The following is a 12335-nucleotide window of genomic DNA, read 5'->3' on the forward strand; positions in this document are numbered from 1 at the left end:
GGGGGGAACCCGGGGATGGAGCCGGCGGTGGGGCCGGTGTGGGTGTAGTGGTGGTTGGAGATGGTAGGATCGAGTTGGGTTGGAATGAAGCTTGAAGATCATCCAGTCCCGACACCTCCCGCCAGCCCAGGCTGCTCCGAGCCCCATCCGACCTGCCCTCCAACACCTCCAGGGCTGGGGCAGCCGCACAGCCTGTGCCAGTATCTCGCCAGCCTCACGTGAAATTAACTTCTTTTGCCTATCTAACCTAAATCTGCCCTCTTCCCGGTTTGAAGCTGTTACCCCCTGGCGCTGCAGCGGTGGTCTTGGCAGCAGAGCCCTTGGCTGCTCGCCCGGAGCCCCATTTCTGGGGCTCCCCAGCCTGAGAGGGACGTGGAGCTGTTGGAGCGAGTCCAGAGAAGGGCCACAAAGGTGGTCAGGGGGCTGGAGCAGCTCTGCTATGAAGGCAGGCTGAGAGGATTGGGGTTGTTCGTCCTGGAGAAGAGAAGGCTCCGGGGAGACCTTACAGCCATATTCTAGTACCTGAAGGGGACCTGCAGGAGAGCTGGGGAGGGGCTTTTTACAAGGGCGTGTAGTGATTAGTGTGTAGGTTAAGGTTAGATGTCAGGAGCAAATTATTTCCTGTGAGGGTGGTGAGGCACTAGCACAGGGTGCCCAGAAAAGTTGTGGATGACCCCTCCCTGGAAGGGTTCAAGGCCAGGCTGGATGGGGCTTGGAGCAACCTGGTCTAGTGGGAGGTGTCCCTGCTTATGGAAGTGGGGTTGGAACTCGTTGATCTTTAAGATGACTTCCAACCCAAACCATTCTATGACTCTATGGCATGTTGTCCCCTAGAGATACGTCAGTTACTCATGGGTGAGGTTGGAGGCGTCTGCTGTCGCGTCTCCTGAAGATGAAAGGACTGGTGATCCTGGCTGTTGTAATTCTAAAATGATGGTGTAAGGAGATTCTGCCAAACACAGGACTCTGTAAGAAGATGGTGCCAAACCCAGGCACGGTGTCAGCAGCTGGCCAGGGGGTGCCAGCAGGGTCCAGACTCCTGGCTGCTGCCATGGGTGCTGACAACCTGAACAGCTACTGTGCCAACACCAGTAAAGCCTGGGTTGGGATGCACCCAGCCTAGTGTAGTGTAATAAAAATGCAGCTAAATGCATGCTCACCCTCTGGATTCTGCCAGGGTCTTGGAACTGGCCCTGCAGAAATGATTAACTGTGTGTGCTGTACATCACGTTAAGAGTTTAGCAAAAACAGTTGTTTGCAGAGCAAGACTCAGCTCCTGCTTTTCTAAGATGCCATTTCTCCTGGACACGCTGAAGGCTAGTGTGCTGATAGCAGGAATAGCTGGATCTCCTGTTTATTTAGCTGGCCTCACTGGAGCCAGCAGGTGGTCTGTTTCACATGTGCTCTGCCCTCTTTACAGCTGGAAAAGATATGGGACCCAATAGTTCCCAAGTGATGAAACTAAGGATTTAAGAACAGTTGCTGGCCATGCCAGTGATGGGCAGAGTCAGCGTTCAGTCATGGTTCAGTGATGGTTCCAGATGTGTAAGATGTAACAGATAAAAAATGAGGAATCAGTTAAAGATACGGAAAGTGGCAGTTCTCTGTATATAGTAAAGAGTAAAATTAATCTGGGGTGTGGTTATCCCTTCTGATCTTTGCTCAGTTCTAAGTGGGATGCAAAGAGTTAGGATAGCTGAGCCTGCTGAGGAATGTGCCTTTGGACAAGGTACTTGGCTGTCTGTCTTGGTGATGGCCAAATTGTTAGTACCACTGTTGGAAGTGATGGAAGAGCCCTGTATTTTTCTTTTAATACTGACTAGCCCAGTCCTGCTTTGCAGACTTCACTGCTCAACCACAGTATACGTGTCCTCTGCATTGTAAATATTCCGTTTCCATTGCTCAATAGTGTTCTGAAAGAGCTTTTGGTTTTAGTTTCACATGCTAAAGTTGTTTGGATTCTTCCATCAGATTTTTCAAGGCATGATTATTTCCCTTTCTTCTTTTATTTTTTATTGTTTTGGTTTTTTTCTGACCCAATGGACCTGCACTGTAAGCTTGAGTTAAGCAGTCTTAATATATTGTCAGCATTTTATGGATTCCTCTGCAGAAACATTTGATTTGTTCCAGGAAATCACATGCAGACACCACAGTTCTCTTCTTGGCAACTGTGGATGAGTTTTGAATTGACACAGGTAATTTATCTGTATCCCCGGACTGCTAAGCAATGCATTCAGCAGCTCTCAATAAGGGCTAGAGCTCCTTCCCTGGGAAATTCTCTTTCTTGTTGAATCACTTTGAGATTTATCAACAGGACTGTGGATCTGAGATAAAACAACCCATGTTTGTAAGAAATCTCTTTCTGTAGTTGACTTGTGGGTAACATATATAATTCACCCTTGCTCATGCTACATCTCTACTTTGTTTGAAAATGTATCTTTATATATATAAAAAATTTATTCCCCCCCCAAGTCTTTTCCATATTCTCAGTGTCTGGGGCAGAGTTTACACATTCCCTTGTGCTGTGTCTGCTAGTTTTCTTTCCTGAAAGGACCTCTTTAAGCATTGTTTTTATCCTGTGTTTTTCCTTTCCTCATGGGTGTGTCTCCTTTGCTACTTCCTGCAGCATCTTTTTGTTATTATTATTATTATTGTCTTTCCCCCTTCCTATTAATAACAACATGTGGAGGTGTCCTTTCTTGCTTCTTTTAGACAGCAGCAACCAACTTCTGAGATAGTAAAAACTTGCAATACAACTGTGCATTTAGTTGAGAAATTGCCCCTAAGCTTGTTTCTCTTGGACTTGCCTGCTTAGAATAAAGGTTAAATGCCCCTTTATGTCTGTCTTGTTTTGCAGTCGTATTGCTTTACCTTTCCTTTTAGAATCCTAAAAAGGGTTAGGCCTCTTCATGGTTTGATTAATGCCTGAAATTTTATGCTTAACAGTTATTTCTGGAAAGAAGTGATCATATGTCTTTGTAAGATGAACGACGTCGCTATTTTTATCTCATTCCTTAGCAAAGACAGCAGAATCTGGGAGTACTCAGCATCACTGCTTATTACGTAAAAAAAATCACTGGTTCTTTCATGCTTTCTGTGTTAAGCTCTGTGACAGTCTGGCATCTGACAATGTTTGTCTCACAGAGGCTGTTTCATGGACCTCCTAGGAAGGAAACTTAGGATACTCAGTTTATTTTTCTCCCTTCTTAAACTAGATCCTAAAATTACCTGGCTGCTGATACAATCTCAGAAGGCAGTGGCAGAGAATCACAGAGCAAGACTTGTATTGTGCCTAAAGCTGCTCTCTCTCTGCTTCACTGAAGACTTTTTTTTTGGCATTTATTCACCTTCAAGGCTTTCTCCTACTGATACAGAGAATAGAAACCTTCCCAGTGATAAACTAAGCCTCAATCTCCTGCGTCTCCGTAAAAGGATTTAGTGACTTGCATTGTTTGATTCCGGGTGCCAACCTTACGTACAAGAGTTCAAAAAATATTTAGACATCAGCAGCAGTTTATCAGACTGAGTTCTTTGCTACACTGGTCTCCAGTGTAGTTGTGTGAATTCTCAGGAATCTTCAGTGAAGCCTTCTTGGAGCTTGGTATATACCTTGGTAATAAACAGTGTGTGCCGAGTTCTGTAGCACAGTTTTGTGAAATTGTTCAAGTCCCAGTGCAGGACCTCTTTAAAAGCTAAAAGGAGAAGGACAGGGAGTGATTACATGGTACAATAAGCAATATGAGGAACAGACAGGCTCTGAACAAGACAAACCCTAGATGGAACACTCTAAGCATGTAAAACAAAGGGGTGAAACAAGATGTGTTGGTGGTTAGTATATAATAATGTGAGTCATCCACAGTGAGCAGTACTGAAAAACCTGGCTGCTTTTACATAATCTGAGGGTGAGAAACTGTATTTGGAGTCTGAGCGTGGAAATGAAAACTGAAGATATCCTAACAAAGCTCTGTCTTTGTGTAGTTAATAATATCATAGTGGGCATATGATGAATGTTAATTGAAGGTTGTTTGTTTAGTTGCTGACGTGTCTCTAGCTGCCTTTTTTACTAGAGCAAAACAGAAAGAACAATTATATGCAGACTGCAGCCTTCCAATGTCTATACATTCATGTGACAACTCTCATATATTTAGCTAATCAACATCGCACATGCAGCTGTGGATACTGACTCACTGTCAATGAACCTCTGTCCTCACACAAAGACAACATCTTTGTCTCAGTTTCAACTTCATTCATCAACATTATTTTGCATATTCACGTAGCAGCGAGTTCACTGAGTTAGTACTTCAAGATGGTGATTTGCTCTCAGCTTCATTGTGCAAAAATACTATTTTCTGGTTATATTGTTGTCAAAAAATTAATTATTAGATATTAGTAGGTTTTTGAGGCTCGTAGGTTTTTGAGGCAAGCTGTTCTATCCAACTATGGTTAAAAGTTGTTGGAATTCTGGTCTTGCTATATTTTATTTACATTTATACATTTATTTATACTACCTCCAGATCTTTGAAGATGCTAATTAGGAGAGTAGTTTCCATCCTTTTTTTTTTTTTCTACATTGGCTGTGACATAACAAGCAGGGCACTATAAGGGGAGTGGGTTTCCTTGAAAATGAATTTATTTGCTATAATGCCTTTGTAAATCAGTAGCTAGTCAATCATCATATGAGGGTATGGCCAGTTTCTTATTGTAGTAGCCCAAGCATTCTGAAGTAGCCCAAATATTCTCAAGAATAGTTTAAATAAACATGTATTGTCATAAAAAAATCCCAGAAGGAACACTGTTTGTTACATGCATTTATTTATTGTCGGAAACTACTTGCAAGAAGAAGGAAGCTGAGTGCATTCCTGTCATCAATCCTTGTACAACGTCAGGTTTTGCCAAAGGATTTTTCCCAGATGTATGTGCAAGCACGTCCATGGTTGATGGATGTCCATGGCTCAAATGGTTTTGGCTTGTTTGTTGATTTGGAACTTGGTCATTCCCATATAGGATAAAAAGGAGATTTCCTCAAGAACTGCAATGTGGACTAAGTTCTGCTTACAGCCCTCTTCTCATGCTACACAATTTCAGCACTTTTTTTTTCCTTGATGATGGCAACCTTTCCACTTACTCTTGTGTCTGAGGAACATGCTTCTGAAATTCATTTGCTAGCTTGTAGGGTTAACCATGAAGATACCACAAAGGAGTTGCTCCCCCAGAACATCCTTGAAACTTTAGATTTCATAAAGCTACAGTGTGGGAGGTGTGTAGTGACATGGTCCTGTAGCTATTCAGCTTGGAACGAGTAGCTACACAGGAGAGGAAGGAGCTTCACAGCATCCTCATTTTCCAGACTCTTCTCACTGTGTGAGGCAGGACTGTTCCCATCTAGGAGAGCTAGCTGTAGCCTCCATGTCTGATGAGATAGCCAAGGTCTAAATCAGATGAGCAGTTCTCTGCTGTGCCCCCTCCTTCCCCATCCTCACTGCATAATAACTATAAATAGCAGAGATGTGGCTACCAAGAATAGACTCTGTATCACACACTCTGGTTATATCTGTATGTCTTCATGTCCCTTAAACTCTGGAGCACAGTGGCTGAGAACTTTAGAGCTGTTGCTATTGTATGGTAAACACTTTCTTCCAGTTTGTAACATAGATTATTCTGCCCAATTCACATTGCTTTGTTTTAAAAAGAACTTTTAGATGTCTTTAGCTCATCTGCCAGGGTAACATTGTGACTGCATGGAAGAGGTCAGAGGAGGTGCCTGAATACTGGAAGTGCCTCTTCCAGGCTGCCATCTCGAGAGCGTGAATGCCTGGAGCTCATCTCACCATGGTTGTTTCCCCCATCATGCTACAGAGTCACATATTCAGAGAACAGCCTTGCTTCTGAATGGGACACGGGGAGAAGCTTTCCAGTGTCAAGCTCCCAATCCAGCCAGGAAGACCAATGCAGGGAAAAAACAGTATCAGCAAGAGAGAACGTGCACGTGCGCTCGTGCATGGTGGTGTTTGGAAGGGCGGCTTCCGTGTTGCGTCATGGTTAGTGCTGTAAACATTGGCACCTTTCAGGCAAAATCAGAAGATTCCCATTTCAGTGATTGTGCTTAAATGCAGTTCACTATGGTGAGGTGGTAAGGATTACTGTTAGGTATGTTTTCAGAGTGCCAAGCTGAACTTTAAGTTAGAAAAGTGCAGCATATGGGAAGCCTACGAGGTTGCCTGGAGTGATACTTTAGAAACGGCGGAAGCTGGGTTGTGCTGAAAAGTGTATTTACTTAAAGCCAAACCCTGCAGCTTTTACTCATAGAAAGATACACTTGTAATAAGGAGATCAGGCCACTTGCATGCAAACCCAAAGGACATAATTATGTGCTAAATTTTCCTAGTTATATGCTAATGTCACTCTTGCTATGCCAGATTGGACCTTCAGAGTCTAACACACCACAGTGAAATTTATTGTTTTTACAGATACTGCTAACAGATTAGTTTTAAGTCAAATACTAGGTTAGCATTCTGCAAATTTCATCTTGTCAATGATCTGAGCTGCACACTGTCAGCTTCACTTGCTTATTCAGGTTTATTTTGGGATGTTGCATATGCAAAGTGCTGAAGGAGTTCAAAACGCATAGGGGAACAATGTGCACGGCTTAGAGCATGCACTGCACCCACTCAGTTTGCTGAGACTAACACACAAAATGCAGGTGCCAAAGTTAGCAGCTGTTGCTTTCAGGTGCCCTTGGAGGGAGCAGGGGGAAGTGGTACCTCCAGAGAACTGCTGAGATGCCAGTTTGTCTGGACTGGCCTTGGGAGGTGGCAGTTTCTCTCCTCTGACTGCAGCAAAAGTTTCAGTGTTTTTTATTCAGAAGTAACTGAAATAGGGTAAATTAAAGCTTTGAGGTTAGAGGGCAACTACATGTTTCTATCCTGTTATCTTATGGAGAGGTTAATCGGTCTGGGACTCACCCAGATTTCACTGTTTAGTCGGGTTTGTTTGTGTATTGCCTCACAAGGTCAGGTGTTCATGACATTTGTAAAGATGAGATTGGCGCCTTCACGTCCATTGCAGAGGCTCAGAAACTGTGGTTGCAAAAAACAGCTCATGGCAAACAGGTATTAACCTCTTGGGTGTTTCTAGTTTCTTATGTCCTGTATCTGCTAAGTGAGAAACACAAGGAATAAAGAACAATAACCCCATCAGAGGAAACAGAAGAAACAAATACAAAATACCTCAAGATATCATCGCATTCTGTCCCCTTTGAGAAGCTAAAAAGTTTCTGCATCCCATCTGAGAAGCTTTCAGTCTTCTCATCAGGCAACTTATTCAACTTACTACATATTTAATTTTCTCTCATTCACTGGAGAAGTCTCAGCTGGAAAAAATCAGGCAGGCATCTATCCCCTCCTGAATCAGCAGCAAAGCGATTTGTGGATATCAAAGAGAACTTGTCCCTGTTTTTTAACTTTTGAGAATCTGCTGTTTTTGCTGCTTTGTGGTTAGCTAGTTGCCTGTGTTTGCATGTGGAAATCTTTGTTCTTGCATTGTGTTGTTTCTCTGGAATGCTGTGAGCAGTTGTTTTTGTTTGTTCAGACTTGGGTGGAGTTAACTGTCTAATCGGGTAAATATTTATACTTGCATGCACAGAAGACAAAGAGGGCTGGGTTCCTAACTGACATAAATGGCCTTTTACACTAGCCCAGAAATGTAAAGGCTTAAACAAAATTCTTAACTACAAGCCACTTCTTATGGTCAGATCATATAAAGTGGATTTCGCATAAATAACTGTCATGTCCATATTTATTTCTAATTACAGATGGACTATATTTTCCAGCTGGGAGGTCTTACGATTACAGAGGGAAGCTGCCTTGTTCACTGACTTCATGTTCAGAAGTGCCTGACTTCCACTGGGGATTAGCCCTGTTGAAAAACAAGGCATTTATTTACTACCCTGTCTTTGGACTTCAAGGGTGAGCTTTCCACGGACGTAGACATTTCCTAAGTGGACATGAATAGGTCCAAATCCCTGAAGCTGTTTGGATAATTGCAGGCTCTTAATGCTTATGGAAGGTGTGTTTGTATATATAATAAACACCATGTATAAACCTTACCAGGTGACTATTGCATGTGTTATCATTAGCTAAGCTACAAAGTACACTATAAAATCTACACACATATATCATGATTGTAATGAAGGCTTGTGACTGAAGAGGTTGTTAATAGATAATTCAGCCTTTCTTTGTACAAAGGTTAAACCAATTGGTTGTGAAAAAAGGAAAAGTAAAAAATAACTCCACAGCTGAGATGTTGGGTAGAGCTGACCCTAGTGTAGCTTCTGTGTAGCTCTTTTAAGCCTTTTATTGCCCATCCACTCCTCTGCTCCTCCTTGTCCTTTACTGCAGGTCCCAGATTTTTGTCTGCCTTTAAAATATGCGTATTGATGCTCAGATTGTCTCTGAGCAAGCCTTCATTGACTGGGTAGTCAGCCTTGTCTCTGCTCCTGCCTAGTTGTTCCTCTTGCCAGTCCCCACAGTGTGCTCATGGATCTCCCTGTGTAATCATTCTGTGAAGTGGAATGGGGACACGAGCCAGCTAACAGATTGCTTTGGTGTTTTCTCCTGTATCCTGTCTCTGGTCTAATCCACTTCCCATCCACCCCTATGAATGGTGTGGTGAGTGAGAATAAGCAGCTACAGGGGGACGGAGCCTTCCGAGATAGGTCACATCAGCACCTGGTTTGTGTTCCCTGCTTTCAAAGTGTGTCTCACCTCAAGTTCATCACCGAGGCATTTCGCAAGGGTTGTGCTGAATGGTTTCCTCTGAGCTCATGTCTGTTGACCGATGGCAAACTGACCATAACTTTTTTGTTGTTGGGATCTTGGGAAGCTCTTTTGCAGATTCTTGTGAGCTCCCATCGAGTATTTCCCTCAGTCACGTCTAACTGGAATTTATAAAAAAAGCACTTGTCATAGAGCCATAGAATGCCAGGTTGAAAGGGACCTCCAGGATCATCTGGTCCAACCTTTCTAGGTAGGAACATGATTTAGTTGTGATAGCCCAGCACCTGATCAAGCTGAGACTTAAAATTGTCCCGTGTTGGGGAATCCACCACTTTATTCCAATGTCTGGCTGTTCTCATAGTGAATTTTTTTTTTCTGATGTCCAGTCAGGATCTATCCAGGAGTAACTTGCATCCATTACCCCTCATCTTTTGCAGGTGACTCCTTGTAAAAAGGGAGTCTCCATCTTCTTGTTAGCCACTTTTTAGGTACTGGAACATGACAATAAGGTCTCCCCTAAGCCTTCTTTTCTCCAGGCTGAACATGATGATTCTGTGTTGTGCCTTGCTACCTTAATTCTGAAAACATCTTGAACTATTTTTTTGCTTAGTGCCTTTTATGTAGCTGCAAAATCAGGTCAAAACTGTTCAGTGGCTTTAACAGTAAAGGATCAGTAGGAAAGCAAATACTAGACAAGGCAGTAAGGCCAAATAAATATTTTTTCATTAAGAAAGCAGGCTTAAAATGGTACCATTTCCCTTCCCCAACTCAATATTGATTAACATACTAAATATATACAGTCTTCCTTGTGATTTTGAGATTAGTATTACCAGTCCTGTTTCTCTGCATTGTTTTTCCTCCTTGTGTGTAAACAGTCTGCAGTAATGGTATGGTGGCACCTAATCCTCATCCTCTGGCAACCACTCATGGAAATTAGTTGCTCCTTCATGTCTTGCCTCTTCTCTGGGCACTGTGTTTAGTGACTCTGTTTGTGTGTGTGAGTAGCCTAGGATATTTCTCATTCTCCATCAGATCTTTATTCCACCACCACCATGTTTCCTGAATACTTCTATCTGGCTTTGTCCAAGGATTTGGACAAAGCTTTCTATCATGGATTATGTATATATTTCATTGACTATGTGAATACTTATCTGAGTTGAGCAAAAGTAATTTGTCCTGTTGTTTGGTCTTGTGATATAACTGAAGACTCATTTAAGTAGCAGAGAAGCTTTCATGAGGTTGGGGAAGGAATGTGTCCTGTTATGCATCTACTCACCTACCTGGATTGGCTAAAGCCAAGCACTGTCCATTCACAAGAGAAATTTTGTAATAAGTATCTGGTATTTGGATTGGCAGCCAGTCAGAAATGCCTAACTGCCCAATGACTTTCCCCACAAGCAAAAGTCAGACTTGCACTTGAATTTTTTAAGCCCGTGTTTAAAGTCCACAACCTGATTTGCTAAGGGAGGTCATTCACATTTTACTTTGTATTAGGAAATACCCTTTACCAATGAATTTCAATGGGAAAAGAAAAAACTTGTGTTTGTTCCAAAATATTCATTCATGAAAAATTTTGTTGAATGAAAAAGGAAATTTACCATTTTTTAAAAGACCTACTATATCTAGTATGAGTGTTTTATTCTAGACCAACCTTATGTTTTACAGATAATTATTAATGCAACTGGTCTTTCAGATAATAGTGTCATAAATACTGTAAGAATTATTGGCATGTCTTTAATGTTTCTGGCTGCATAACATATCTGGATTATCTGTAGAAATAAAGCCTGCTGCTATTTCATGTTGAAGATGAAGCATGTCCATCGATACCTTTCACAGGAGAATAGAGAGAACATGGACTGGGAGAAGATGGCTCAGCAAACACACTCCTCGTGAGGAGCAAAATTCCACGGTGGATTGTCTTTAACTCTCCTCAAGCAGTGGAGGATATAATTCATTTTGCAATAAACTGTTCTCAGGAACAGATACAAAGCAGCTGAAAACCAATGAAAAACACTTTATGTTATACTGTCCATCAAACATCCTCATCTCTGGAAATGTTCAAGGCCAGGTTGGATGGGGCTCTGAGCAACCTGGTCCAGTGGGAGGTCTCCCTGCCCACGCAGGTGGGCTGGAACTAGATGATCTCTGAGATCCCTTCCAATGCAAACCATTCCCTGATTCTATGAAACAACTTTACTCAGTCTTTTTGAAAGGTGACTCTTCAGCAAAAGGAAAAAAGACTGGCAGAAGTGCAAGGTGAACAGAGAGTATTTCTGACCAGTGGAAGCACAGTTGACCTTTAGCCCTAGAGAAATGGCTTGATGAGAAGATCTTCTGCTTAAGCCAAGTATTAATAAAATAATTTGGATGTAGACTTGAGGTAATGATGTTTAGCAGAACTGCTGCAAAGGCTTTTTTGCTGCCCCAGAGTGATACTGAACTGAATGAATGCTCTAGGAATCTGTTGTGTGCCAACCTGCAGTTGCACAATTGGTCAATCTTACCTTCTGGGAAAAACTGAATTTGTACTGAGGTAGGAAATTTTTATTTCAGGTCTTTTACAAAAATTTGCTCCCAATGGCTGAAATCCTGTTTGACTTGTCTCTTGCCATTCTTTTACAGTTTATTGCATAGTGCATCAAGAAGGCAACCCAAACTTTATCTTCCTCTGGGCAGCTTAGGAACAGATCCACTGACTCATCTGCTCAAAAGGACAAAAACTGAAGTTTGTTTCTTTATTCCAAACTAAAGCACATAAAACTCCTCTCCTTCCTAGGCCCATAGAGTAGAACTTAACACATAACTAAAAAACAAGAGAAAATGCAGCAAACCTTCATATCTGTAACTGGATTAGCTCTGTATCAGTGTTGCTAGTGGCCTCTTCTGCTGGTAACCACATTTTGTTCGTTTATTTTCCCCCCCCAAACTGCTTGACCCATAGCTGTTTCAAACTGATTTCCTATTTCCTTTCCTCATGTATTCCAGCTGATAATGCCACCAGATGTTATTTTTATCTCCTGAGAAAACTGAAAGGAGGAGGATCTAAAGCTGGTTTCAATTCACTTTTCTCTGCTCACCCCTTAATCTGTCTTGAGTTACGCTGGATATGCTGTTCCAAGAGACAGCTCAGGCTTCTTTATCTGTCTTAGTAGCACTGCTTTGCTTTTCTAATCAGCAAGCAAGAGGCCATGCCTTAAATAAACCACTTCATTATCTTTTGTTTTGGATCTTTTATATTGTATTTTTTATTTTTCCCGAAAAAAACTCCAGAAATTGTTTATCACTGATAATAATTAAAACATTTATTATTATTTTTTTTCCCCCTGTGTATCATAAGTTGAACAGACAGTTTGTAGTCATTTATCTACCATTTCAATGTGGAAATCAATTCTCAGTTATCTACACATGGCTTGTCTGGATTGCGGATTAACCAGGTTGGGGTTGCACTGACCTCAGTTTATTTACTACATGGAAAGTTGACTCTGAACCAGCAGGCTGTATTGATTCAAGCCGAGTGCTGCATGAACATCTGTCAAATCCATGGCTCCCTCTGGTTCAGCA

The sequence above is a fragment of the Chaetura pelagica genome, unplaced genomic scaffold (assembly GCF_000747805.2).
Source record: "Chaetura pelagica isolate M959 unplaced genomic scaffold, ChaPel_1.0 scaffold17, whole genome shotgun sequence".
Lineage (NCBI taxonomy): Eukaryota > Metazoa > Chordata > Aves > Apodiformes > Apodidae > Chaetura > Chaetura pelagica.